At 39.8% G+C, this 12,916-nt stretch overlaps 1 pseudogene; it reads right to left on the reverse strand.

The window, feature by feature from the left end:
• Positions 1-2,666: 2,666 nt before the first annotated feature.
• On the reverse strand, positions 2,667-12,505 carry LOC139436148 (akirin-1 pseudogene; annotated as a pseudogene).
• Between the last annotated feature and the right edge of the window lie 411 nt (positions 12,506-12,916).

Here is a 12,916-nt window from a genome sequence, read left to right on the forward strand (position 1 = left end):
TTGGATTATTACTCTGTAAGACTATACTGAGACTTGAAGTTCAGGAGTAAACTATTGATTTAAAACTGAAAATTTCTTTTTAAACCTTGATAAAAATTTTGTACTAATTTTAATATCTTGGTTAAAGAAGTCCAATTAGAATTAGCATGGAAATAAAACAGAACACCAATGTTGCCATGTTTTTCTCTTTTTTCAGTGGCTTAACTCTATTAACCCCCACTAGCCCACAGCTACATTGTCATGTAGACAGCAGGGGGTTTGCAGATTTGCTGCCAGAACAGTTTCCTTATCTTAGTTAACACTTTAACAGAGAGTTTTCTTACAAGCCTGATTTCACTAACAAGGACATTATTTAGTATCTTTGCCCGTTTTGAATCTTTCAATAGTTTAAAAGTTTTTGGCTCAGGATGAAACTTGACACTCCCTTGCAGATTCTTTGTATCTGGTGGTATCACATGTAATGTTACTGGGAAAGCAGATAATAATTGTTTAACATAAGGCAAAGCATCTGCAACATCTGAAAACATTTCTAATTTAGGCTTAGTAACAGAAGGCAATTCAGTAGGTGCAGAGAGTTGTACTGGCTACACAGAAGATATTTCATTAAGACACTTCACTGAGCTTTTATTGATGAAAGGGTTAATATCAGGATGAGGGGAAAAAACATGATGGTTCCCCATTCGCCTCAACCTCCTGTTTTTGTTCCAGTTTACTTTCTTTCATTTTAAATTTACTTATGGGCTTAGAAAATATAGTAATTTCATCTTTCTCTCCTTCTTCAGACTGTAAAGGATCTAAGGCAGCAGCAATTTGCTGGCACAAAGCCCACACAGATAAAGGAATGGATTCCCCTCTTTGATATACTCTTCCTAAAGCTTTCATTACACATGTCCACTGTTTCAAATTTAAAACATTACGCCCTTGAGGCTGAAACCAGTAACAATGTTTCTGAACTAAGGCAAAAAATTCAAGTAAACCTGCTGTTTTTATTGTGACACCAACTGTATGTAAAAGCATTTTTAAAACTTGTGAATATTCTTCCAAGCGTCCTGGCTGATTACCCATACCCTGATGCTAGCAGAAACAATATTAAAATATATTTACACACGGCAATGCCAAACCCGGGTTACTACTGATAGACGCTCTTACCTTAAAGAAGGCTTTTCTGTTTCGGCGTTCCTGATACTGTCATGGAAGAATCTCTGCTAAAGTTATTGTCTCAGGCCCCATGTTTAGGCACCACTTGTAGGAGAAGATGGACCCGAGGGTATCGGGAATGAAAGATAAAGATAGACTGGGTTCAGGGGATCTGTGAGCATTGAAGCCTCAAGCTCATCAGACAAGTTTATTAATTTCAGGGGCTTCTTTATATACCCCAAGCAATTGTGAGAACCAGCAACTATTCTAGCTAACTATTCCCATTACCTCATTCTAAATAACACAGTGCACAGTGGATAAGATAGTTACTAAAGCTCATAATGTTCTATTATATTATTGAAACAAATATACTCATTAATCTTGTTGCCCAGGTTACTTGAGATATCGAGTCTGGGTTCTGCTGGAATGTTATTTTTCTCAGAGAGATTAGCCACCTGCACATATATCTCTAGGGACAGCATGACCCAGTGGTCAGAAAGTAACTTGCTTCCATGGAAACAACATGCCTTTGTTTCCCACACTCAGCCTTGAAACAAAGTTTAAGAACAGCCTGTAAGTAACCTCAGTCAGGAGGTTGCCAAAACAAAGCTCAAGCACTTGAATATGAACACCTCTTAAAAGAAGTTTGGGAAACCTAATCAAAGAATCCAAATTCTGCCCAAGTAGCAGTGCCTTTAAGGCCTGACCTAGCACTGTGCTCACCTCTGCTATGCTGTTCTAGGGGAGTTCTTTTCCCTGGAGAGTTTCAGTGCCCAGGGAGTTCTTTGTGTGAATGAGGTGAGCACAGACTCCATGTGAGTATTCAAGGCTTGGAGTCAAATTATTTTTCTAACAAGTCTAGGCCGAATCTATGTGTCCAATGTCCCATCTCCAGTTTGTTCCAGTTCCTCACCATGCATTTTTACCTAGACTGCAGACCTTTTCTATGTCATCATAATCATATCTAATGTCTGTCTTAACTTACAATTCATATTCTGTGCCTGGAAACAGTCCCTGTATTTAACAATAATACCTACACATAAAACAATCCACTCTTAACAACTTCAGTGGTCACAAAATATTAATGGCTATCTGTAGACCAAATAAATCTTTTTAACCATAATTGTCATGCACCAAATTCACAGCCAGAATCCTCAAGATCAAAAATTTGCAACAATACAAATAATAATTTAAAATACACATACACACATACACACACAGACACACACATGTTTCTTACAGAACTGTGCTTGGGGAAGCTCCATTTGTTGGATGCCACTGAAGGCATATATTGCTAAACTTCTGCTCCAAGTTTCTTGTTCAGAAAGTCTATCACATTAGGTCACAGCTGTTTGTTGGATGAGCAGGAAAGATAGACATGTTTGTGGTAACCAGAAAGGTTCAAGGTCTTTCGAGTTATATAAAATATAGCTTAAGTGTTCTCAGGAGACAAAGTTGGAGCCGAAATGTCATATCAAACCAGTTGCAAAAAGTATACAGCAGCCATCTCTTGAAGTCAAATCTGGTGCTCACATATGCAAGAAATCTTCAGGACATGAGTTTGTTGACCTTGTTCCAAATCATTGCATAATATGATCAAGTGTGAATTTCACAAATGATTCATATTGTTCTGCTAGCCTTGTATTGATGATTTGCTCATACTCCTCCTGAATTTTATCTTACTAGTTTTTTTAAGAGATGCTCATATATTACTTCAACTTGATGGGTGGTAAAGGTGGGCTGCTCCTCCTTCATCCAGGAGGAACTTGGTGAACTAGGTGCCATGAATGCTGAGAAGTGAGGATGACTTTTCCAAATGTAAGCTTCACTCTGATTAGGAACAACTTCTAAACGTCTCCACTTCTGGTAACACTATATTCTTGTTTTATGTTCTGAAAAATTTGCTCCAGAGTTGGAAGGCATCTCTCACCCCCAGCTGGGATCGGGCTGCTGCAGAGTCAGCTGTGGGATCTGTGGCTGAAGTGGTGAGGCAGCTTGGCATCCATGAGCCTAAGACCAGGAGTGGGGCTGGACAGGGGAGTGCAGAGCCACTGCTTTGGGAAGTGTAACTCAGCAGCATTGCCTTATACTCCATGGGCCACCTCAACGATGCCCTGCAGGCCAAGCCACTGAGGGGTCAGAGTCCAGGAGCCAAGGTGGCAGTAAGTGCAGCCTGACCTCTGGCTCCACAGCTGGTCACCTAGGCCCAGACAGCTCAATGGCTCCTCCAGCACCTGGCAGTGGTGCTGGCCCCAGAAGTTCCCATTTTAAAGAATTTCTGTAACCAGTAACCAATCAAGAATACTTAAGCAATATAAATGCAGTTAAACATGAATTTAGCTGTTTAAACAGACCTAGGTAATATACACTGTTTAATGAACAGATGCATATACACTGGATTACTTTTCAGAGGTATACTTAGACAGACTCAAGGTTGAAGAATATATTTAAAAGACTCAAGGCTCAGGAATATAACCAGCTAATAAACTCAAGGTTCAGGAGTGTATGTAAAAGACAGACTTGAACTCCAAACAGAATATTACCCACCCACCACCCCCCCCCCCAAAAAAAAAGAAAAGCATAAACAGGATAAGGTTGAGAGGCCAGAGAAAGGTGAATTGTTCTGGAAGCATTTTAAGGGGACTGAACCATCAAACTAATTTCCAGATCCAATTCTACACTGTTGACCCACTCACCCAGTCATATGCCCAGATTTGTGGCTAGAACTGTTTCTTTCTTTGAAACATTAAAGTGCTTTTAAGACCTGGAGTACCAGTGAGGTAGGAAAAGCCCAACTGTTTAGACCAAGAGGGTCTAGTGGCCACAAAAAGCTCAATACCCATAATTCCCTAACTTGGATAGTTGGGCAGGCAGGCCTCTTCAGAGATCCCTTTATCCTGAGTTTCTATTGGGTCACCAAATTGATACTGAGCAAATGTTAGTTCTTTCTTCCTGATGTACTCTAAAGACCAGTATCTGTGCCAAAGGAGTTTCAAAGAGGGAAATGAAGCAGGCTAGATTAGGGAAAAAGAGATGAATCTGTGACCTGGTGGAAAAAACACAGCGATGAAAGCACATGGCCATGGCCACGCTCCCCTGCAGGAAAGATCTTACAAGATGGCTGCTGGAAGAACCTTGTAAACATTCCCCATTCAGAATGGGACTCCCTCTGGAATCAAGGAAAAGCTCTGGATGTTTTCAAGGGACTTTATCATTGGGCCCTTCCTGGGGATTGGCTGGTGGGGTAACCAATCAAAAAGCAAATACCTGGGATTCCTAGCCCACCATTAGCAAAGAGACAGAATAATTAATGGTTCAAAAGCAAGCACAGGAGCTAAATTGGTCTTTTTTTCCTTTTTTCCCTTGCCGTTCTTCCCCTACTCTGCCTCTCCCTGCCCTGCCTGGGAAAACACGCATGTATTACCTGGGACCCATAATCTGCTATTTCCTCCCATTTCTCTTCTTTCATTTTCTTAATAAACATGCATAACTGAACTGGCATGTACTTAAAATTCTTTTTTTTTTTTTTTTTTTTGTAGCATAGCCAAGAACCTAGAGAAAATCTGGCAACAGCTCTTTCAAAAAAAAAAAAAAAAAAAAATTTTGTTGCCAGAGGACTTTAGTCTCTGATATCTCAGAGGATAAAGAGGTGGAAGATCATTGCAGATACGTAAAGGGCCCTATTTTCACCATGTTTTAGAATAGACAGGGGATGTATACATTAACTTGTGAAAGCACATAACAATGGCATTTGGTGATCCATTTTGCATCATTTCCCTTCAAATTACCACTCTGCCTGGATTAAATTGTACTAATACGGAAAGCCTTGGAGAAAGAAAATGCTCCCCAGAGAGAATGCTCACTTTAGAAATTAAACCTTCATGAGGACTGACTAGGGAAAGGACAGAGCTGCCTGATGAGTTCTGGCCTCTTTCAGATCAATTACTTTTACTTTACTGCCTCCAAAATTTATTATAAGCATGAAGTCCAAGAAATGTTAATGAGCTGAACTATGGAATTCAAGAGGAAACAAAGTGCATGAGGTTGGTTGTAATATATCAGGTTTTGTTTGCATATTTGCCTAAGTGGGGGGGAGAATCCTTTTGATCCTTAAGGGAAATGTGACTCACAAATATTTAAGAATCTATGGAATAAATGTGCCATGTAGGTGAAGTGTCTTCAATGTAAATGTATCCACTTTGGCTGTTTCTGGGGTCCTCCTGAGGAGTGTGTCGGTTTTCTTTAGTGACATTAAAAAATAGTTTAGGAATAAGAAAAGTCCCCATAGTTTACTGGCATTTTTTGTATAAAGTGTGGTCTTATAACAATGTTTTGGGTTACTCCTATGTCCCATTGGCTTAAGATTCTCAACCAGTGAGGCTACATAGGCCAGTACCATGGCTGAATGACCTCCTTTTTTCCGGTTTGTATGATTTGAGGCATAGGCAACAACAAATTATTACTTTCCCTTTAGGGCTATATGGCTGCTGGCCATTTAACTTGTAATCTTAATGACTGCATCAGCCCTGCTATTAGAATTTTAACAAGCGGGGCCAAAGCTGATAGTGCTGAATTTAAAAGGGTTAAGGCTGGATACTGCCCTTTAGTCCATTGTTGTAAAAATCTCTTTTTGCCTTTTAGTTGTTCCCTTAAAAGGCTATTCATCCTTTCCATTTAAAAGTCCAAACAGGGAAACGGACTTGGCCCAGTGGTTAGGGCGACCGTCTACCACATGGGAGGTCCATGGTTCAAACCCCGGGCCTTCTTGACCTGTGTGGAGCTGGCCCATGTGCAGTGCTGATGCGCATAAGGAGTGCCCTGCCACGCAGGGGTGTCCCCTGCATAGAGGAGCCCCATGCACAAGGAGTGCGCCCTATAAGGAGAGCCACCCAGCATGAAAGAAAGTGCAGCCTGCCTGAGAATGGTGCCACCCACACGGAGAGCTGACACAACAAGATGACACAACAAAAAGAGACACAGATTCCCATGCAGCTGACAACAACAGAAGCGGACAAAGAAACAAGACACAGCAAATGGACACAGAGAACAGACAACCAGGCTTCGGGGGAGGAGGGGGGAGGGAAGAGAAATAAATAAATAAAATAAATAAAAAAATAAAATTAAAAAAATAAAATAAAAGTCCAAACAATATCCTAATCATAGTCTAAGACTGCATAAGATGACTGGTAAATGGACTTCTTTGGTCATTGTCAATTTGACCAGGCACCCCATATATGCACTTATATTTTCTAGGCAGTGAATAGTAGCTGGTTGGTTACAAGTGTACCATGGCAGTGTCTATGGCAATGAAAGTATACATTGCCCCTTCTGAGACTGGGAAGGGACTGATGTAATTCACTTGCCATATGCTATTTGGCCAGTATATTCCATCTGGAGAGGTAATTATCACAGCCATCAGAGTTAGTCTGATGGACACTCATGGGGGATGACCATGAACTGCTTGCACGTAACAGGCAGAGGGAAGTGCTGCCACAGGGTTTGGTAGCCATGATGTCTGCTTTTCCTGTGGAGCCACTCTGCTGCTTCTCAGGTCTCAATGGCATGGCTTCAGATCTTTGCAAGGGCATCTGCCACAACATTCCCAAGACAGATGTTCGAGGAGCAGGCAGGGATGTGATAGACAGTTACTTGTCACTGCTGGCAGGCATTGCAGATGTCCTTCCACAGATCTCTCCCCCACAGAGAGTGGCTCATGACAGTCCATTTTTCCTGTCTTGTTTCTTAGTATCTGCAATCCACCCATGGATAAGGATGGCAATCTTCAGAGTGACCAGAAACTACTGGGTTAAGTCCTTTACTTGCAACATGGTGTGGTATGCTGCACATAGTTGCTTTTCTAAGGGGCTATATCATACTTTGGCCCCTTTACATGATTGTGACTAAAACCCAAGGGGCTCATTTTTGGACCATCCTTCTTTGTTGGTCTCTGCCGTTGCACTTGGGGGATTGTTGCTGTTCTATAGGGGAATGTCATAGGGCTCCCCTAGCTAGGAACTCAGCACTCCCTCAGTTGTCATTTGTAACTCTAAGTACTATGAAAATACCCAAGATATATTCAAACATTTTTATGTACCCTATATACATGCCCTGGAGCATAAGTGTTGGAAAAGCTATTTTAATTACAGTACAAGTGATAAGTAATAGGAATTCAATATTACTTTAATCTGTGTAGTCCATTATTATTAAGGTGTAGGAATAAAATTACATGGTTTACTAGGAAAAACAAAAATCCAAGGGGTATTTGTTTAGAATGTTGCCTTTGCCACAAACTCCACCCAAAGCCAATATTCCTGCTGGCCACATCCAATTCACAGAGTAAGTCTGGGTCCACCCCCCTTACTGCTTGAGCCTACACTATTGCCCTATTCTTTAAAGGTAGCCTGCCGGGGGTGGTCCTCCCACTCCCATGCACGGCTAAATGAGGGATGTGGGGGCTCCAGTACTCCTACAGCTCCAGAAAAGCCGTCAATTGATTTGGAGTTTGTGGAAAATGTTTTACTTTAACAACACTAAAGAATTTGACAAAATTGCAGGGGCCCTGCAGCTTATCCCAATTCCTTGCCCATGCCAGGCTCTTTAAGATAATACCATTGTCTCTGATGCTTCTTTTAATTCTGAAAGAGAATTACTGGTTAACATAATATCATTAATATAATGAAATGGGGTTTACAAACAAAGGTTTCTTCCACACGGCTGGACCCTTTGCCAAGAGGCCAGGACAGATGATTGGGCTATGCACATAGCCCTGGGGAATCACTGCAAAATCTACTGTTGGCCTCTCCACATGAAGGTGAAAGAATGCAGGCTGGCTTGACTTGTCTAAGGAGATACTAAAGAAAGCATCAGTCAGATTTAAAACAAAGTAATAGTGACATATCCATGTACCAATTTCTAGTAATAAACTAGCACTGTTTGGGACTGCTATCTACAGCAGTGGTGTTACTTTATAATCTACTGTTATGGACCATCCTGTGGCTGCCCACAGATTAGCCATTTTCTTTATGTAGTCATAGGGCTGCTTTGTCAGCCAAGGTGGGGCAAATCAGAGGAATATGAGCTAAAGCATGTGCCTCTTGATTCCCAGGTAGAGAGTTTGTTCTGTGACATATATCATCTGTAAAATAATTAAAACCATGATTAACAACACACTTTTATCTAATATTATACAGAAAACGTTGTTAAATTTCTAGGAATTTTATACAATCTCTAAGAATTCGTTTGAACATTTTACTCATACAACTTTGATTAACAGGTTAAAATATTCCCTTTAGGTTTATAACAATTTTAAACAATATCTGAAAAATGGATGTGGCTCAAGCCATTGGGCTCTTGTCTATCATATAGGAGGCCCAGGGTTTAATGCCCAGGGCCTCCTGGTGAGGGCAAGCTGGCCTGCATGGTGAGCTGGCCCATGCAGAGTGCCGGCCCATATGGGAGTGCCACCCCGTGCAGGAATGCCACTGCACACAGGAGTGCTGCCCGACACAGGAATGCCGGCTGGCAAGGAGAGCTGGTGCAGCAAGATGATGCAACAAGAGACACAGAGGAGAAACAATAAAAAGACATAGCCGACCAGGGAGCCAAGGTGGCACAAGAGAATGATTGCCTCTCTCCCACTCCAGAAAGTTCCAGGATCAATTCCCAGAGCTGCCTAATGAGAATACAAGCAGACACAGAAAGAACACACAGCGAACAGACACAGAGAGCAGACAACTGGAGACAACTGGGGAGTGGGGGGGGGGGGGGTAAATAAAATAAATCTTAAAAAAAATAATCAATATCCATTCAACTTATAACATATCAAATGAACTTAACTATTTTATTATTTCACTTTTTAGCAGGTAGTTTATTTTAGCAGCACAGAAAAAAGTTTCTCCATTAATCTATGAAAACCTAAGATTCCCAGTGGAATCAAGATTATTTTATTGCTATCATCTTAATACACATTTGTCAGAACATTAATATCAACCACCTTAAGAATATATTACTTTTAAGAAAACTGTGTTATTTTAACAGAGAGAAAGTAAATTTTTTTTTGCATCAGAACAACATTTGGTTAACAAATTGCAGTTAGCTTAGATTATAAACAGACTGAGGATAGTTTTTTTGCTATAAAGCTACTTTTTGTTATTAACTTCAACTCCTAGATTTCTACTTAATAATGATTTTCCAGAATCAGTCATTTACATTGTAATTGTTCAGTTTGGAAAATGCTTTTACAAACTTTCCATAACCATCCACAACAACATAGACTGGTTATTTCATCCCAAAACAAATTCTACCTTTAAATTAGCTTATTGGATTATAGTCAGCAATAAGCAAAATTCACTTCCACTAACCTTTCTACAACTTTCCATTTAGGTCTTATATCCCTCATTCTGTCCCATAAAGTAAAAAAAGAAGAGCTATTCATTTCAATTTAGGCAAAAACAATTTTTTTAAAAAGCAGTTTATAATAATTTCATTAGCCAAAAACTTACAAGTTTCATCATCTTAAAGAAGTAACACATATAATACTAATTTGTTGTATTAGTATTCATATTAATTTATCAATATAAGCACTTATTTAATTTTTTGCCATTTCAATAGAGCTCTGTTAAGAATTTTCATTTGTTAATTTAATATTACCATCTGGAGGTACGATAATATACACTGAACTAACAAACACAGAAAAGTTAACACATATCAACAGAAACTTAAAGCTTACTAATTTGATTCATAATTCTTACTCCTTTGGTATGGCTATCTCCAAGCTCTCCATAATTTCACATCTCTGATTTTTACTGCTTTTAAGATCTCCTCTGGAATTGTTATTGCTTGTAATATGCAAGCTCATTCTTGGAAACATTTTTATTACTAACCAGCAACCAGTTAGGAATACTTGGGCAGTATAAATGAAGTTAAAGACTTATTCCGCAATTTAGATAGACATTTAATGCTTATATATTCGGGATTACTTTTCAGGAGTACACTTAGACTCAAAGTTCAGGAATAAGCTATTGATTCAAAACTGAAATTTCCTTTTAACAACTTGATAAAAATTCTGATCAAAATAAAATGTGACTAAAATTTAAAACATTGTCAAAGCAACATCCCATTTAAACTCTTACATGGTTTACACAAGTATTATGAGTTTTGCAATATATATTTCATTTGCAGGTATACAAAAGCTGCTAGCATTTTTCCTTTCTTTTTTTCCTTCATATAGTTGTCCAGATCAAAATTACTAAACTTTAACAGCACTAATTTTATCAATGTGGCTATCCAGGCCCAATTAGAATTATCATGGAATTAAAACGAGAACATTAATATTATTAAGTTTTTCTATTTTTGCGGCAGTTTCATTCTATCAGCCCTCACTGGTCCACAGTCCCACCATTCAGGTGGCATGGGGTTTGCAGAGTTGCTGTGGGAATGTTTTCCTTATCTCCGTTAACTCTTTAGCAGAATATTTTCTTAGAAGCATAGTTTCATTAACAAGTGTCTTAATTAACACTTCTGCTTGGGCAGGGTGTTTTATCTGTGATTTAGCCTAAGCACAAGCAGTTAATACGATTTAAAGATTCTTTTATAGTTTCTACATCTGAATCACTATCTCTTTTTTATCTAGTTGCTCGGAGAGACCTATCCCGAAGGCAGAGGTGGAAGTCTGCAAATTCCTTTCTACTTTAAGCTCCTCTTCTACCTGGCACATGGGACTTAGCAACAGACTGTTTATCAGAGCACTGTCACCGCTCCTAAAGAGGGCCAGCAGCTGCTGCAGCCAAGGCCTGATGCTCTTTCTTTTTCATGAAGATATCTTCTACATTCTTCTCTAACTGTACTAACACTGCAGGTGTGTATGGGGAGTCCCCCAGGTCACAGAGAGGACTCCAAGTGTCTATGAGATAAGCCAGCTCAAGCCACATAGAGGAACGGAGCCTCCCCAGGATTCCCCCCGATAAAGCTCCCTGTGACTGTCATGCCATCTGCAGCTCTTACACCATTAGGAGACCCTGGAATATCCTGCTGACTACATAAACTAACACAGGAGGTCAAGCCTGGGCAGGCTGACCAAATAGATATTCCAGAGAAAACATGGGAGAACAGCATCAATCATGCCTTTATTACACATTTAACCTGGCAGTAGCCAGCTGGGAGGAATTCTGCACTGCCTTTTGGGGGCTACAGATTCATATAGAGAATATAACAGGGGCGTACATGTGCAAGCAGGTAACAGCACATTTTTGTGGCATAGGTAATGGGCACTATGAGAACAGATATAGTTAATAATAAACTTGACTATAGCCTACACGTTCAAATACAGGTTAGACAGCTTGTCACCCTTAGTCTTTCCACCTGGGAAGGTTAGGTTACTAGCTATTTCAACCCCACCCTTTTCAGCAATCTACACAAATAACTAGTGGGAGGGGGAAGCAGGCATCCCATGTCATGTCCTCACACAGCTCCATCATTAAGTGTGTTTTTTAGATAAGGTAAATCTTAGCTTCTATAGTAAGAACTTGTAAATGAAGACTAGATCAAACACTAAAGAAGTTTTGCTCTAATATAAAACCCCAAGTAGTTTACCTGGTCAATGACTTGCTCTCCTCTGATTAGTGATTCAGGGGCCCAGGGCTTATTTTATGACTCCACTATTTTAAATATGCGGCTTCCAAGGTTTCTGTACTTGTCATTTTTCAGTTGGCAAAATGAATAGAGCATGGAGAAATGCTCATGGAAAGTTTTTATGGGTCAGTTCCAGCACACATAACTCCTTATATTTCATTAGCTTGAACTGAGTCACAAAGCAACACCAAAGTTTAAGGGACATTGGAAAATGTAGTCTTGCCATGTACCTGGAAAAGGCAAAAGTTGGTGTGCTGAGCACGTTGCCAGTCTTAACTCCATCTGACTTTCTGGTATCCAAATATATGTTTCAGTTCTAAACATTTACTCATTCATTCCCTCTCTGAGGGACCTAAACCAGAGATCTCTTCATTCAAAGCCCCCAGTTCCATGTCCAGAGTTCCATAAGATGTGCATTCTTCTTCATTAGGTTTCTCGTGGCACTTTGTGGTCTGGTGACCTATGAACTAAAAAGAAAAGTATCTGCTTGATCTCCCAAGCCCATCCTAGTGTACATGGAGGAGCATGAACCCATCACTTGTAATTTCTTAAAAATCTTAAGAAAAGGAAGAGGAAATAGCTCAACTGTACATGGCACATAGCACTTAAAAATCCCAGTGAACATGCATTGGGAAGGCTCTTACCTTGATGCGGGAGAAGTTGCCTGATTAGACCTCCATTCTGCTTTCTGGAAGCAATTATTTTTGTACATTTTTCTAATGGCTGTTGCCTCTACCATCTTGGAGGTCCTTATTTGTGCATCATCCTCCAGGATTCATTAGAACTAGGTGATGGAGTTCCTGTTACTTGAAGGAGGTACAGCTTTAAAGACCAACTTTCTACTTGCAAGTGGCATTTAAGACCTCATATAGTAAAAGACTATTATTGATTCAGTTCACTGTTTCTTTGGAAATGCAATTTCCTTAAAGATTTGTGATTTTCTGACATATTTCTTTCCAAACAGTTTTGTGTGTCAGAATCCATTTCTAAAATTCTTTACTGGCCATATCCTCAACATTGATATTTATTCTTACTTTCTACCCCCATCAACTTAATACAAGCTACTTCAAGCCATTTAAAATTACAGGCTTATGTGGTAAGATCATACACTTATTCATCTGTCTTTCTGGATTGTTTCCCATGCCTTTGT

The sequence above is a fragment of the Dasypus novemcinctus genome, chromosome 14 (genome assembly GCF_030445035.2).
Source record: "Dasypus novemcinctus isolate mDasNov1 chromosome 14, mDasNov1.1.hap2, whole genome shotgun sequence".
NCBI classification, from domain to species: domain Eukaryota; kingdom Metazoa; phylum Chordata; class Mammalia; order Cingulata; family Dasypodidae; genus Dasypus; species Dasypus novemcinctus.